Below are 14,676 nucleotides of genomic sequence, written 5' to 3' on the forward strand. Positions count from 1 at the left end.
TAATCCGAAACCTAACTTTAGCCCTAACCCTAACCCCAACCCTAACTTTAGCCCCAATCCAACCCTAATTTTAGCCCTAACCCAACCCTAACTTTAGCCCCAACCCTAACCCAAATGGGAAAAAATTCATTTTTTAAAATTTTATTATTTTTCCCTAAGTGGGTGATGAAGGAGGGTTTGATTTACTTTTATAGTGTTTTTTTTGTGGATTTTTATGGTTGGCAGCCGTCACACACTAAAAGACGCTTTTTATTGCAAAAAATAGTTTTTGCATCACCACATTTTGAGAGCTATAATTTATCCATATTCTGGCCCAGAGTCATTTGAGGTCTTATTTTTTGCGGGACGAGTTGACATTTTTATTGGTGCCATTTTCGAGCAAATGACATTTTTTGATCGCTTTTTATTCTGATTTTTTGGAGGCAGAATGAACAAAAACCAGCAATTCCTGAATTTCTTTTAGTGGGGGGCGTTTATACCGTTCCACATGTGGTAAAATTGATAATGCAGCTTTATTCTTCAGGTCAGTACGATTACAGCAATACCTCATTTATATAATTTTTTTATGTGTTGGCGCTGTCAGTATTCCGGGTTTTCCAAGTCACCTTGTGAATAATTTTGCCCTTTGTTAAGATGGAGTTTGCTGTTTTTGTCTGCCCTACTTCCTGTTCATTTGTTTAAAACCCGGGTCAGGTGTCAGCCTCTTTGCTGGAGTATTCTGCTTCCATTTCTCCTTCAGCTCAGCTGCTTGTTTTGCTGTACTTCTACCCGTGGCTCTGGACATTCTCTGTCTATGTAAGTTACACTGTCAGTCTGTTGGCTTTGGAACTTAACCCTTGGTTCACTCCTCCGGGTAAGAACTCTGTTTTGGAACTATGCTGCTGGACTGTGTTTTTGGTACTTAATCCTTATTTACTCCCCCCGGTGGGAGCTACTGGAAGTTACACCAGTAAACTACTTAAATGTGAACTTGTTCGGGACTTACCCATGTTTATGCCACAACTGAGATCAACTTGAGAACTTGTTTCTGGACTTACCCGTGTGCATGCCACACCTGGGATTAACCTGAGGACTTGTTTCTGGACTTCCCTGTGTTTACTACATACCTGGATTTGACTCTTTCTGCACCAACTGTGTTTTGGATCTGCACCACGTCACCCGTCACACTCACCTTGCCGAGGACTCTATCCTAAGAACTCTTCCGATTTGCTGTATATGGTTAAGGGACTTGTTTCATTGCGGGTTATCAGTATATTGTTTTGAGTGTTATTGCAGTGATACAAATACACTATTTGCACTAAAGAAACCTGTCTCTGTCTGTTCATTGCCCCATGCTACCAGAATCCTAGAGTTCCTACAATAGTATTACAGGATACTCCAGCCAAAAAAGGATTCTGCTGGGGCAATGACAGACACGGGTAGACAAGATGTTTGCTATGATTAACTCCTTGCAGCAGGAGGTGGCGGCTGTACAAAATAAGATTAGAGACATGGACTCCCGGGCTAACCACAATGCGCAGGTGTTTGGTCAGGCTCTCCAAGATTTATGTACCTTAGTAGAAGCTCAGGTTACACCACCTGTTCAGCATACACCACCTGTTCAGCATACACCATCCACCAGTATGCCTAAATTGCCTCCTTTCCGGTTTAATGGTGACCGAAGTCAATTCCGCGGGCTTGTTAATCAATACATATTGTTTTTTGATGTACATGCCTCCTACTATCAGTCTGATAGATCTAAGGTGCTATGTATTATTATGCTGTTGACATCACGGGCACTGGCTTGGGCAAATCCTATGGTTGAAAGTCGCGATGTCCGTCTAAATAATTTGGATAATTTTCTGGCAGCTATGGCGCAAATGTTTGATGATCCCAACCGCCGTGCCTCCGCTGAAAAATCCTTGCTTTCCTTACGCCAGGGAAAACGTTCAGTCATAGAATATATTACTGAATTTAAGAGGTTAGTAGTGGATACCAACTGGGATAACAATGCTTTATTGCCAATTTTTAGGAAAGGGTTGTCCAGTACAATCAAGGATGAGCTAGCTCGCTCAGAGTCTCCACAGGAGTTTGAGGTTTTTTACAACACTGTGTGCGTATTGATATCCGCCTAACTGAAGGCAGACAAGAGAAATGGGCGGCCTTAAAATGCATCACTAATTTTACTCTTCCGTCTAGGGAAACTACAAGAACCCGCAGGAAGCAGGAAGCCTATGCAAGAGGACTCACTACAAAAATGTGAGAGTAACGAACGCCGTGAATATCGCTTTCATGAACGCTTATGCTTTTACCGCGGTCAATCGAATCATTTCCTTATTAATTGTCCTAAATGTCCCAGGCGACCTAACAAAGTGTTGGCAGCAGTAGGGGATTATGACAATACGGACAAGGAGTCAGAAGTTTCGGAGACCAGTTTACATCTATATGCTGTGGTTCCCCTAACAGTGATGTCGACTTCCCCTAAAGATCAAGGGAGAAATACTCACATTGTTCTCTTCCTATTCAGATTCTGTGGGAGGGACAGTGGATACCAAGTTCTGCTATGATAGACTCTGAAGCAGGTGGAAATTTCATGGATTCTTCTTTTGCCAGGGAACATGGTATTAAGACACAGCTAAGAGCCTCACCAGTCACCATGGAAACCGTGGATGGTTCTACATTAGTTTCCGGGCCAGTAGACTAGGAGACGGTGCTTCTGAAGTGTAAGATGGAACCAGACCATCTGGAAACCCTATCATTTATGTTAACATCTTTTCCTCATTTTCCTGTAATTTTAGGAATTCCCTGGTTACAGTCACAGAATCCAAACATCAATTGGGAAACCACGGAGATATCTTTCCTTCCGAAGTGTAGCCCTATCATCAGTCCAACGGTAACGGCTCCAGTTACCCAGAATTTGGAGGCTCGAAACAGGTATCTACTCTACCGCCTGGTTTACCAGGAATTCTCGGACATTTGTGACAAGAGGAAGGCAGACCAACTCCCTCCACACAGACCATATGACTGCCCCATAGAGCTGCTTCCTGGGGCAGCGATCCCTTTCGGCCATGTTTATCCATTGGCAGCTTCAGAATTAAAGACATTACAGGAGTACATAGATGAGAATTTAGCCAAGGGGTTTATCCGACCATCTTCTTCACCAACGGACGCTCCCATATTCTTTGTAAAGAAGAGAGATGGCACTCTAAGACCGTGTATTGACTATCAGGAGCTAAACAAGGTAACCATCCGTAACAGGTACCCGTTGCCGTTAATTCCTGAATTGTTGGAGAGAGTTTGCCAAGCTAAAATATTCACCAAATTAGATCTTCGCGGAGCATATAATTTACTCCGTATACATCCCGGAGATGAATGGAAAACAGCTTTCAGTTGTCGGTATGAACATTTTGAATATTTAGTGATGTCATTCGGACTCTGTAATGCTCCTGCTGCTTTCCAACACTTAGCCAACGATATTTTCAGGGATTTACTGGATCTGTCATGGTTAGGATAAGGTTATGTCTTGTACTCTCAAGGGTTAATGTTTTTGGCCTCTCTTTCAAGATGGCAGGGCTATTTATACTCGCTCCTAACCTGGTATCCTTGTCAGCTATAGGTTTTCTGCAGTCTGTATGCTTGACCTCTGTAGTGCGTGCTGGCTTGCTTAGTGTCTTACTGTCACGTTCTTTATTCGCTTTCCTGGATTACTGACCCCTGGCTTGGCTTCTGACTATTCTCTGACTCTCCCTGTTGGTATCTTGTAATCTCCTGGCTACGACCTCGGCTTGTTTCACTATTCTTTTATGCTTGTCCCTTCTCTGTTTCCCTGGCATCTGGCTCCGCCCCCTGACTGCCTCCCACTCTGTTACATGATCATAGGTCCTTCTGCTTTACCTGGTCACTCTGTCTCATGTGAAAGGTCCCGTTAGTGTTCATGTTAGTTACTCGGTTTCTGGTTCAGCTCTGTTACTGCTGGGTGCAGTTTCCCCTGCAGCATTTATACCCGGGTATCGTGACATTATAGCTGACCTGATAGTTTTCTCCCTGGTTTGGGGGGTGGTGTTTGTATGCCATGGACCCGCTACAGGATCTCACGGCACAGTTTAATGAGCTTTCTCAGCTTTTGCAGAAGCTGTCTGTGGAACAGCAAGCCCATGTCCACTCGCAGCCACAGGTGCAGAGAGATGTGGCAGGTACTTTACAGGTGTCTGCTCCATTTCGGTCCCGGGATGGGGGTCCCTCTGATGTATTCTTAGCGGACCCCGAACTGCCGGTAAAATTACCCGACACTTTTTCTGGGGATAAAAAAATTGTTCAGGGTCTTTAAGGAGGGATGTAAGTTGTTTTTTGAGTTACGTCCCCGGGCCTCTGGAAATGAAAGGCAGAGGGTGGGGGTAGTTATGTCTTTATTAAGGGGGTCCCCGCAGGCATGGGCCTTCTCACTCTCTTCCTCTGCTCCTGAATGCATGTCTGTGAACCTGTTTTTTGAGTCTCTGGGGCACATTTATGATGAGCCTGATAGAGTGCGTCTGGCAGAAGATATGGTAATGAGTGTGACACAAGGGAAGCACTCCGCTGAATGGTTCTGCTCATTGTTTAGGCGCTGGGCAGCTGAAGTTTCTTGGAACGATGCAGCCCTGAGGGGGTTGTTCCGCATGGGTCTGTCTGACCGTCTGAAGGACGCTCTAGTACTTCATCCTCCTCCTGATACCCTGGAGGACGCTATGACGCAGGCAGTTCGAATGGACCGGAGACTCCGTGCTAGAGGAATGATGCAACAGGAAACTTCCTTGTTCTCTAAGTTATGTGACTCTGCACCTGTATCTGAACCCATGGAGATTGGGTGCAGTCTCGGTCTCTGAAAGTGAGAGAAGACACCGCAGAGACAATCAACTGTTTTTACTGTGGAGCCTCTGGACATTGGAAAAGGAACTGTCCATCCTGCCCTTCTGTGAAACCATCTGAGAAACAAATGAGTCTCGGCAACAATCTTGATTGATAGTGAGGAAAGAATGGTTGTAGTGAGGAAAGAATGGTTGTAGTGAGGAAAGAATGGTTGTAGATGACGAGGAAAAAGCTAACATATTAAACACCTTCTTCTCCACGGTATTCACGGTGGAAAATGAAATGCTAGGTGAAATCCCAAGAAACAATGAAAACCCTATATTAAGGGTCACCAATCTAACCCAAGAAGAGGTGCGAAACCGGCTAAATAAGATTAAAATAGATAAATCTCCGGGTCCGGATGGCATATACCCACGAGTACTAAGAGAACTAAGTAATGTAATAGATAAACCATTATTTCTTATTTTTAGGGACTCTATAGCGACAGGGTCTGTTCCGCAGGATTGGCGCATAGCAAATGTGGTGCCAATATTCAAAAAGGGCTCTAAAAGTGAACCTGGAAATTATAGGCCAGTAAGTCTAACCTCTATTGTTGGTAAAATATTTGAAGGGTTTCTGAGGGATGTTATTCTGGATTATCTCAATGAGAATAACTGTTTAACTCCATATCAGCATGGGTTTATGAGAAATCGCTCCTGTCAAACCAATCTAATCAGTTTTTATGAAGAGGTAAGCTATAGGCTGGACCACGGTGAGTCATTGGACGTGGTATATCTCGATTTTTCCAAAGCGTTTGATACCGTGCCGCACAAGAGGTTGGTACACAAAATGAGAATGCTTGGTCTGGGGGAAAATGTGTGTAAATGGGTTAGTAACTGGCTTAGTGATAGAAAGCAGAGGGTGGTTATAAATGGTATAGTCTCTAGCTGGGTCGCTGTGACCAGTGGGGTACCGCAGGGGTCAGTATTGGGACCTGTTCTCTTCAACATATTCATTAATGATCTGGTAGAAGGTTTACACAGTAAAATATCGATATTTGCAGATGATACAAAACTATGTAAAGCAGTTAATACAAGAGAAGATAGTATTCTGCTACAGATGGATCTGGATAAGTTGGAAACTTGGGCTGAAAGGTGGCAGATGAGGTTTAACAATGATAAATGTAAGGTTATACACATGGGAAGAAGGAATCAATATCACCATTACACACTGAATGGGAAACCACTGGGTAAATCTGACAGGGAGAAGGACTTGGGGATCCTAGTTAATGATAAACTTTCCTGGAGCAGCCAGTGCCAGGCAGCAGCTGCCAAGGCAAACAGGATCATGGGGTGCATTAAAAGAGGTCTGGATACACATGATGAGAGCATTATACTGCCTCTGTACAAATCCCTAGTTAGACCGCACATGGAGTACTGTGTCCAGTTTTGGGCACCGGTGCTCAGGAAGGATATAATGGAACTAGAGAGAGTACAAAGGAGGGCAACAAAATTAATAAAGGGGATGGGAGAACTACAATATCCAGATAGATTAGCGAAATTAGGATTATTTAGTCTAGAAAAAAGACGACTGAGGGGCGATCTAATAACCATGTATAAGTATATAAGGGGACAATACAAATATCTCGCTGAGGATCTGTTTATACCAAGGAAGGTGACGGGCACAAGGGGGCATTCTTTGCGTCTGAAGGAGAGAAGGTTTTTCCACCAACATAGAAGAGGATTCTTTACTGTTAGGGCAGTGAGAATCTGGAATTGCTTGCCTGAGGAGGTGGTGATGGCGAACTCAGTCGAGGGGTTCAAGAGAGGCCTGGATGTCTTCCTGGAGCAGAACAATATTGTATCATACAATTAGGTTCTGTAAAAGGACGTAGATCTGGGGATTTATTATGATGGAATATAGGCTGAACTGGATGGACAAATGTCTTTTTTCGGCCTTACTAACTATGTTACTATGTTACTATGTAATCTAGGAGGTTGTCCAGACTCCCAGGTACAATTTTTCTCGCTTACAAAACTTGTGCTCCAGGTGAAATTGGAGCTTGCTGGCGGTCCTGTGGTGACCACCGCCTTTGTTGACTGTGGTTCTTCCGTTAATTTGATTGATGCCCAAGTTGTGACTCGTAATAAGATAAGGACAGTTAGGTTGAAAAACCCTGTTAAAATTGTGGCTGTTGATTCGTCCCCTTACCCGGGATGGAATTTGTTTCAAAACTGATGTTTTTTCTCTGAAAGTGGATTCCACTCACGTGGAGCAATTAAGTTGTTTTGCATTGAATAATCTGCCTGCAGGACTGGTTCTGGGAATGCCCTGGCTGCAACGCCACAATCCTGCCATTGATTGGGTGGCGGGGGAGATTACTCAGTGGAGATGTAAGGGTAATGGTCCATGTTGTAACCTGGGACCTTTTGTTAATCCGATAAAGTCTGTATCTGAGTTGTCTGTCGGTCTGGAGGGTATTCCGGAGTACCTGAAAGACTTTGAAGATGTGTTCTCCGAAAGTGAGGCTGAGGCGCTTCCACCACATCGACCCGGTGATTGTGCCATTAATTTAATTCCAGGAGCCAAATTACCCGAGGCTCGTTTGTACAATTTGTCTGGGCCCGAGTGCCAAGCCATGAAAGAGTACATCACTGAGAGTCTCCGTAAGGGGCATATTTGGCCTTCTGTTTCACTCGTCGCAGCGGGGTTTTTCTTTGTGAAGAAAAAAGATGGTGGTTTGCGACCGTGCCTCGACTTTCGGGAACTGAATAAGATCACTGTGAAAAACACGTAGCCTCTTCCTCTGATTCCTGATTTATGTAATTAACTCACTGGGGCCAAATGGTTTTCTAAGCTTGACTTACGAGGGGCTTATAACCTGATAAGGATTCGAGAGGGAGATGAATGGAAAACAGCTTTTCTAAATACCGAGGGCTTGTTTGAAAATTTGGTTATGCTTTTCGGTCTCACTAACGCCCCTGCTGTGTTCCAGAATTTTATTAATGTTGTTTTTTCTGACCTGATTGGGCGCTATGTTGTCATTTACCTGGATGACATCTTGATATACTCAGAGGACAGTCGGTCTCACTTACACCATCTCCAGACAGTTCTTGTGAGACTCAGGGAGAACCATTTATACACAAAACTGGAGAAGTGCTCATTCTTTATGCAAGAACTGTCTTTTCTGGGATTAATTGTATCTGGGGATGGGTTCCACATAGACCCGGGGAAGGTTCAGGCCATTTCTGATTGGGTGCAACCTCATGACCTGAAGGGGTTGCAGCAATTTCTGGGCTTCGCTAACTATTTATAGGAAGTTTATTAAAGGGTTTTCGCAGGTTGTGAAACCCTTAACGGACCTCACACTAAAAGGGGCGGAGGTAAAAAATTTGTCCGAGGCCGCAAAAAATTCCTTCCAGACACTGAAGAAATGTTTTGTTTCAGCCCCCGTGTTGATACAACCCGATCCGTCGAGACCTTTTATTGTAGAGGTTGACGCATCGGAGGTGGGGGTGGGGGCAGTGTTGTCTCAGGGCCCGTCCACCCTTACTAACCTAAACCCTGTGCCTTTTTCTCTAAAAAATTCTCTTCGGCTGAGAGAAGTTATGATGTCAGCAACAGGGAATTGTTGGCAATTAAATTGGCCTTCGAAGAATGGAGGCATTTTTGGAGGGAGCTGTTCATCCCATTACGATCATCACCGATCATAAAAATTTGGCCTATATCGAGTCTGCTAAGAGATTGACCCCCCAGACAGGCTCGGTGGGCACTTTTTTTTTCTCGCTTTCATTTTACCATTACGTTCCGACTAGGGTCGAAAAATGTAAAGGCGGATGCCTTATCCCGAAGTTTTGATTCTGTGTCCCCTCCAGAACCTCCTTCCTCCATTCTTCAACCTGGAGTGGTTGTGGCTGAAATCTCATCTGAGTTACAGAGAGAAGTTTTGGAAGCACAGTCACAAGCTCCCAAGAATAAACCCTCTGGCAAATTATTTGTACCCGATCATTTCCGTCTCACACTTCTGCAAGAATTTCATGAATCTGTGTTGAGTGCACACCCTGGGATTGCAGCTACCCGGGGGGGCAGTAGCTAGGAATTTTTGGTGGCCTTCTATGGGTACTGATATTAAAAAATTTGTGAATACTTGTGGGGTGTGTTCGCTCTAAGAGCTCACTGGGCAGGCCGACCGGGGAATTGGTTCCTTTGCCAATTCCGGATAAACCTGGGACACACCTGTCCATGGATTTTATCACTAATCTTCCTCCTTCAAAGGGCAACTCTGTAGTCTGGGTAGTGGTTGATAGATTTTCTAAACAAGCCCACTTTGTGCCATTATCTGCATTGCCTTCTGCTGAAACCTTAGCTTGTTTGTTCATTCAGCATATAGTTTGGTTGCATGGGGTTCCTGTGAATGTGGTGTCTGACAGGGGTGTGCAATTTGTTGCTAGATTTTGGAGGGCTTTTTGTAAGAAGTTGGGGGTTACGTTGTCTTTCTCCTCTGCTTATCACCCGGAATCTAATGATCAGACTGAACGCACCAACCAGTCGTTGGAACAAATTTTAAGATGCCTTGCCTCTTCCAGAAAGGAGGACTGGTGTGAGGTATTGCCCATGGCAGAATTTGCATTCAACTGTCGTATTAATCAGTCTACTGGCAAATCTCCTTTTCAGGTCAACTATGGATTTGTTCCGCAATTTGGAGAATTTTCCCGCATGGATTCTGGTTGCCCTGGTGCTGAGGGTCTGGTGCAACAGTTAAGAACCCTTTGGAAGGAGGTTCAGGGTAATATCTCCAAAGCTCAAAGGAGGTGCAAACATTTTGCAGACAGGAGGAGGGGGTCAGCTCCTACACTGACAGTGGGGGAGAAGGTGTGGTTGTCTACCCGTAACATCAAACTTAAAGTACCCTCTATAAAGTTGGGTCCCAGGTTTATAGGTCCATACAAGATATTAGAGGTGATCAACCCGGTGGCCTATAGATTACAGTTGCCCGCCTCCTTCAAAATATCAAATGTCTTTCACAGGTCCCTATTAAAACTCGTGGGGACAGTTAGAGAAGATTCTTCATCCAATGTTCCGCCAGTGTTGGTAGAGGGTCAGCCGGAGTATGAGGTAGGGTGCATCATTGATTCACAGTGGATGCGTCGAAGGCTTCAGTACTTAATACATTGGAAGGGTTATTCTATTGAGGATCGGTCATGGGTTCCAGCCAGTTCTGTGCATGCTGATCGACTGGCGCAGGCTTTTCATGCCAGGTACCCTGAGAAGCCTGGAGGTCCAGTGGCCCCCCGTTAAGGGGGGGTATTGTCATGGTTAGGATAAGGTTATGTCTTGTACTCTCAAGGGTTAATGTTCTTGGCCTCTCTTTCAAGATGGGAGGGCTATTTATACTCGCTCCTAACCTGGTATCCTTGTCAGCTATAGGTTTTCTGCAGTCTGTATGCTTGACCTCTGTAGTGTGTGCTGGCTTGCTTAGTGTCATCTCTGACCGGGGAATACAATTTACCTCTAGGTTTTGGAAAGGATTTTGTTCTGCGCTCCACATTAATGTTTGCTTGTCTTCTGCATACCACCCTCAGACCAACGGGCAGACCGAACGGACCAATCAAACCTTGGAGCAATATCTACACTGTTACGTGTTATGATAGGCAATTCAGTACCACAATGGACATAGCGGTCAGAGCACATACAGTGATCTGACAATAACCCAAAATAATAGAACGAGCTCTGAGACGTGGGAACTCTGCAGACCGCAATCCCTAATCCTATCCAAACAACACTAGAGGCAGCCGTGGATTGCGCCTAACTCTGCCTATGCAACTCGGCACAGCCTGAGAAACTAACTAGCCTGAAGATAGAAAATAAGCCTACCTTGCCTCAGAGAAATACCCCAAAGGAAAAGGCAGCCCCCCACATATAATGACTGTGAGTAAGATGAAAAGACAAACGTAGGGATGAAATAGATTCAGCAAAGTGAGGCCCGACTTTCTTAACAGAGCGAGGATAGGAAAGATAACTTTGCGGTCTACACAAAACCCTAAAGAAAACCACGCAAAGGGGGCAAAAAGACCGGCACAGAGGTACACCCTTTGCGTCCCAGAGCTTCCAGCAAAACAATTAGACAAGCTGGACAGAAAAAATAGCAAACAAATAGCAAAGAAGAACTTAGCTATGCAGAGCAGCAGGCCACAGGAATGATCCAGGGAAAAACAAGTCCAACACTGGAACATTGACAGGAAGCCAGGATCAAAGCATTAGGTGGAGTTAAGTAGAGCAGTACCTAACGACCTCACCACATCACCTGAGGTAGGAAACTCAAAAGCCGCAATACCACTTTCCTCCACCAACAGAAACTCACAGAGAGAATCAGCCGAAGTACCACTTGTGACCACAGAAGGGAGCTCTGCCACAGAATTCACAACAGTTACGTCAGTCATTTGCAGGATGATTGGCTGAAGCTACTTCCGTTAGCGGAATTTTCTTATAATAACTCACAGAGCAGTTCCACGAAGGTAACGCCTTTTTTCACCAATCTGGGATTTCATCCAAATATTTTGCCTAGGTCTCCGGTTGCTACTTCGGTACCGGCAGTTCAAGACAGAGTGGCGTTGTTGCAACGTAATCTTGAAGTTTTTAAAGACTCCCTGACCGCAGCACAGGAGCGTTACAAGACGTTGGCCAATAGATTCCGGAAACCGGCACCCATGTATAAGGTAGTAGACTCGGTTTGGTTGTCTACCAAGAATCTAAGATTGGGTGTTCCTTCGCAGAAGCTGGGGCAGAAGTTCATCGATCCATTCAAGATCACCGGGATTGTGAGCTCTGTTGCTTGTCGACTGAAGCTGCCACGAACTCTAAAGGTACACCCAGTATTTCATGTTTCTTTATTAACACCGGTCTCTCTTAACACATTTCAGGGACGTATCATACCTCCTCCTCCACCACTGTTGGTTGATGGCGAAGAACAATTTGTTGTACAGGACATTATCGATTCAAGACTTCATTGTAACCGGCTTCAGTATCTTGTTAGATGGCAGGGTACGCTCCTGAAAACGATTCTTGGGAACCAGTAAGTAACATCAATGCTCCCCTGAAGGTTGCTCAATTTCATCGTAGATACCCAGACAAGCCTGGTCCAGGATCGTCCTGAGGCCGTTTCTAGGGGGGGAGTAATGTCAGTATTCCGGGTTTTCCAAGTCACCTTGTGAATAATTTTGCCCTTTGTTAAGATGGAGTTTGCTGTTTTTGTCTGCCCTACTTCCTGTTCATTTGTTTAAAACCCGGGTCAGGTGTCAGCCTCTTTGCTGGAGTATTCTGCTTCCATTTCTCCTTCAGCTCAGCTGCTTGTTTTGCTGTACTTCTACCCGTGGCTCTGGACATTCTCTGTCTATGTAAGTTACACTGTCAGTCTGTTGGCTTTGGAACTTAACCCTTGGTTCACTCCTCCGGGTAAGAACTCTGTTTTGGAACTATGCTGCTGGACTGTGTTTTTGCTACTTAATCCTTATTTACTCCCCCCGGTGGGAGCTACTGGAAGTTACACCAGTATACTACTTTAATGTGAACTTGTTCGGGACTTACCCATGTTTATGCCACAACTGAGATCAACTTGAGAACTTGTTTCTGGACTTACCCGTGTGCATGCCACACCTGGGATTAACCTGAGGACTTGTTTCTGGACTTCCCTGTGTTTACTACATACCTGGATTTGACTCTTTCTGCACCAACTGTGTTTTGGATCTGCACCACGTCACCCGTCACACTCACCTTGCCGAGGACTCTATCCTAAGAACTCTTCCGATTTGCTGTATATGGTTAAGGGACTTGTTTCATTGCGGGTTATCAGTATATTGTTTTGTTTTGAGTGTTATTGCAGTGATACAAATACACTATTTGCACTAAAGAAACCTGTCTCTGTCTGTTCATTGCCCCATGCTACCAGAATCTTAGAGTTCCTACAATAGTATTACAGGAGCTTTTACACAATAAAAACTATTTTATATAAAAAATAATTGTTTTTGCATCGCTTTATTCTGAGAGCTATAACTTTTTTATTTTTCTGCTGATGATGCTCTATGGCAGCTTTTTTTTGCTGGACAAGATGACATTTTCATCGGTACCATGTTTATTTATCTGTTTTTTATCACGTGTTATTCCACTTTTTGTTCACCGGTATGATAATAAAGCATTGTTTTTTGCCTCGTTTTTCATTTATTTTTTTGCGGTGTTCACTGAAGGGGTTAACTGGTTGGATAGTTTTATAGAGCGGGTCGTTACGGAGCAGCGATACCAAATATGTGTATTTTACTGTTTTTTTTTTTTTACAAAAATAAATAGATTTATTGGGAAATATTTTTTTTTCTTTGAGGATTTTTTTTTTTACTTTCTAACATTGTCCCAGGGTGGAACATCACTACGTATATTCAATCAGATAGCTGATCTGACACTTTGCATAGCACTGTGTAAGATCAGCGATCTGACAGGCAGTGCAGGAGGCTTTCCGGCGCCTTCTCTCAGCAAGCGCCGGCAAGCCACCTCACTTCAGGACCCAGAAGGAGCCCCGCGGCCATTTTGGATCCGGGGACTCCTTCCAGAACACCGGAACAATGCAATCGCATCGCGTTGTTCCGGTGGGAGAGCGCAGGGAGCCCCCGTCCCTGCGCGATGCCCCTCTATGTCGCTGTCACTACTGACAGCGGCATCAGAGGGGTTAAATGCCCATGATCGGTGCTAGCGCCGATCGTGGGCATTGCTGCGGGTTGTCGGCTGTCATATACAGCTGACACCCGCACGCGATCGCCCTCGGCGCTCAGCATGAGGCCGCGCGATTGTGCTGCAGTACTAGTACTGTGGTTTGCCGGAACTCAGTTCCCGCAGAGCAGTACTAGTACGGTGCATGTCAGGAAGGGGTTAAAGCAGGGCCAGACTAACCATCTGGCAATTCTGGCAAATGCCAGAAGAGCCTCTCTGGTCATGGGCTGCCTTGTCTGCTACGTTGTTAACAGAATCAGTGCTCTTAAGACACCCATACTGCTAAGAGTTATGATGGAGCACAAATTCGCTGATTCCATCACTTACCCCAGCAGGCCACGGATATCATTAGAAATATTGATCTTGTAAAAAATCTTCCTTTCCTCCATCCAGTGTAATATTAGTGATATTTCCCATCTGGTTCATGGGGATGGGGGACACCATGGGCCTGTGTGATTTCAAATGCCAGGACTGAATTTCAGTCCCAGTCCGTACCTGGTGGTGGCCCCAGAGTGTAACTCCATATCCTGGAGTGAAGAGCAACCGCAGATGAGAGATGTCTCTTGCCGAGGTCGACGATCCAGACTCAAGCACCCTCCAGAGAGACGCAGACGTGAGTGCTGGTTGAGCAGAAGGGTGGGACACATGTCCAGAAATTGCCCTACCCGAGAAGAGCGGTGGCAGAGATCCGCTCACCCCTCTGAGGTCCCGCTAACTGGAGGGAACATCGCCCCTGGAGAGAGTGGTACGGCAGGAAGAGAAGAGCCCCACCTAGAGCAAGACAGTACCAAAATTTTGGATGCCCAGGAGAAGGGGGAAAAGTGCCAAGTGTTCTTGTGACGCTCGTTTTCAAGGTCCTAGTCAATGAGAAGGAGGAACCACTGATGTCGCCCCGTGAGGTGAAGAGTGTGCTGGCTGTCAGCTCACAAGATCCTGATCGGACAGAGGAAATGGAACAGCTGTGTGAGACAGGACGTGTGGCTGAGAAGCCCTGGGAAGTGATGCCCGCAGAGCCCAGCGCAGATGACGAAGAGTCCGGCCTGCATGGTCTTAATCCATCTGATTCTAGTTTCGACAAAAATGCTTCTGTCAAAGAGAGGGGAAGCTATGGAGAAGAAT

This window comes from Ranitomeya imitator, chromosome 6 (assembly GCF_032444005.1).
Source record: "Ranitomeya imitator isolate aRanImi1 chromosome 6, aRanImi1.pri, whole genome shotgun sequence".
In the NCBI taxonomy this organism is placed as follows: Eukaryota; Metazoa; Chordata; class Amphibia; order Anura; family Dendrobatidae; genus Ranitomeya; species Ranitomeya imitator.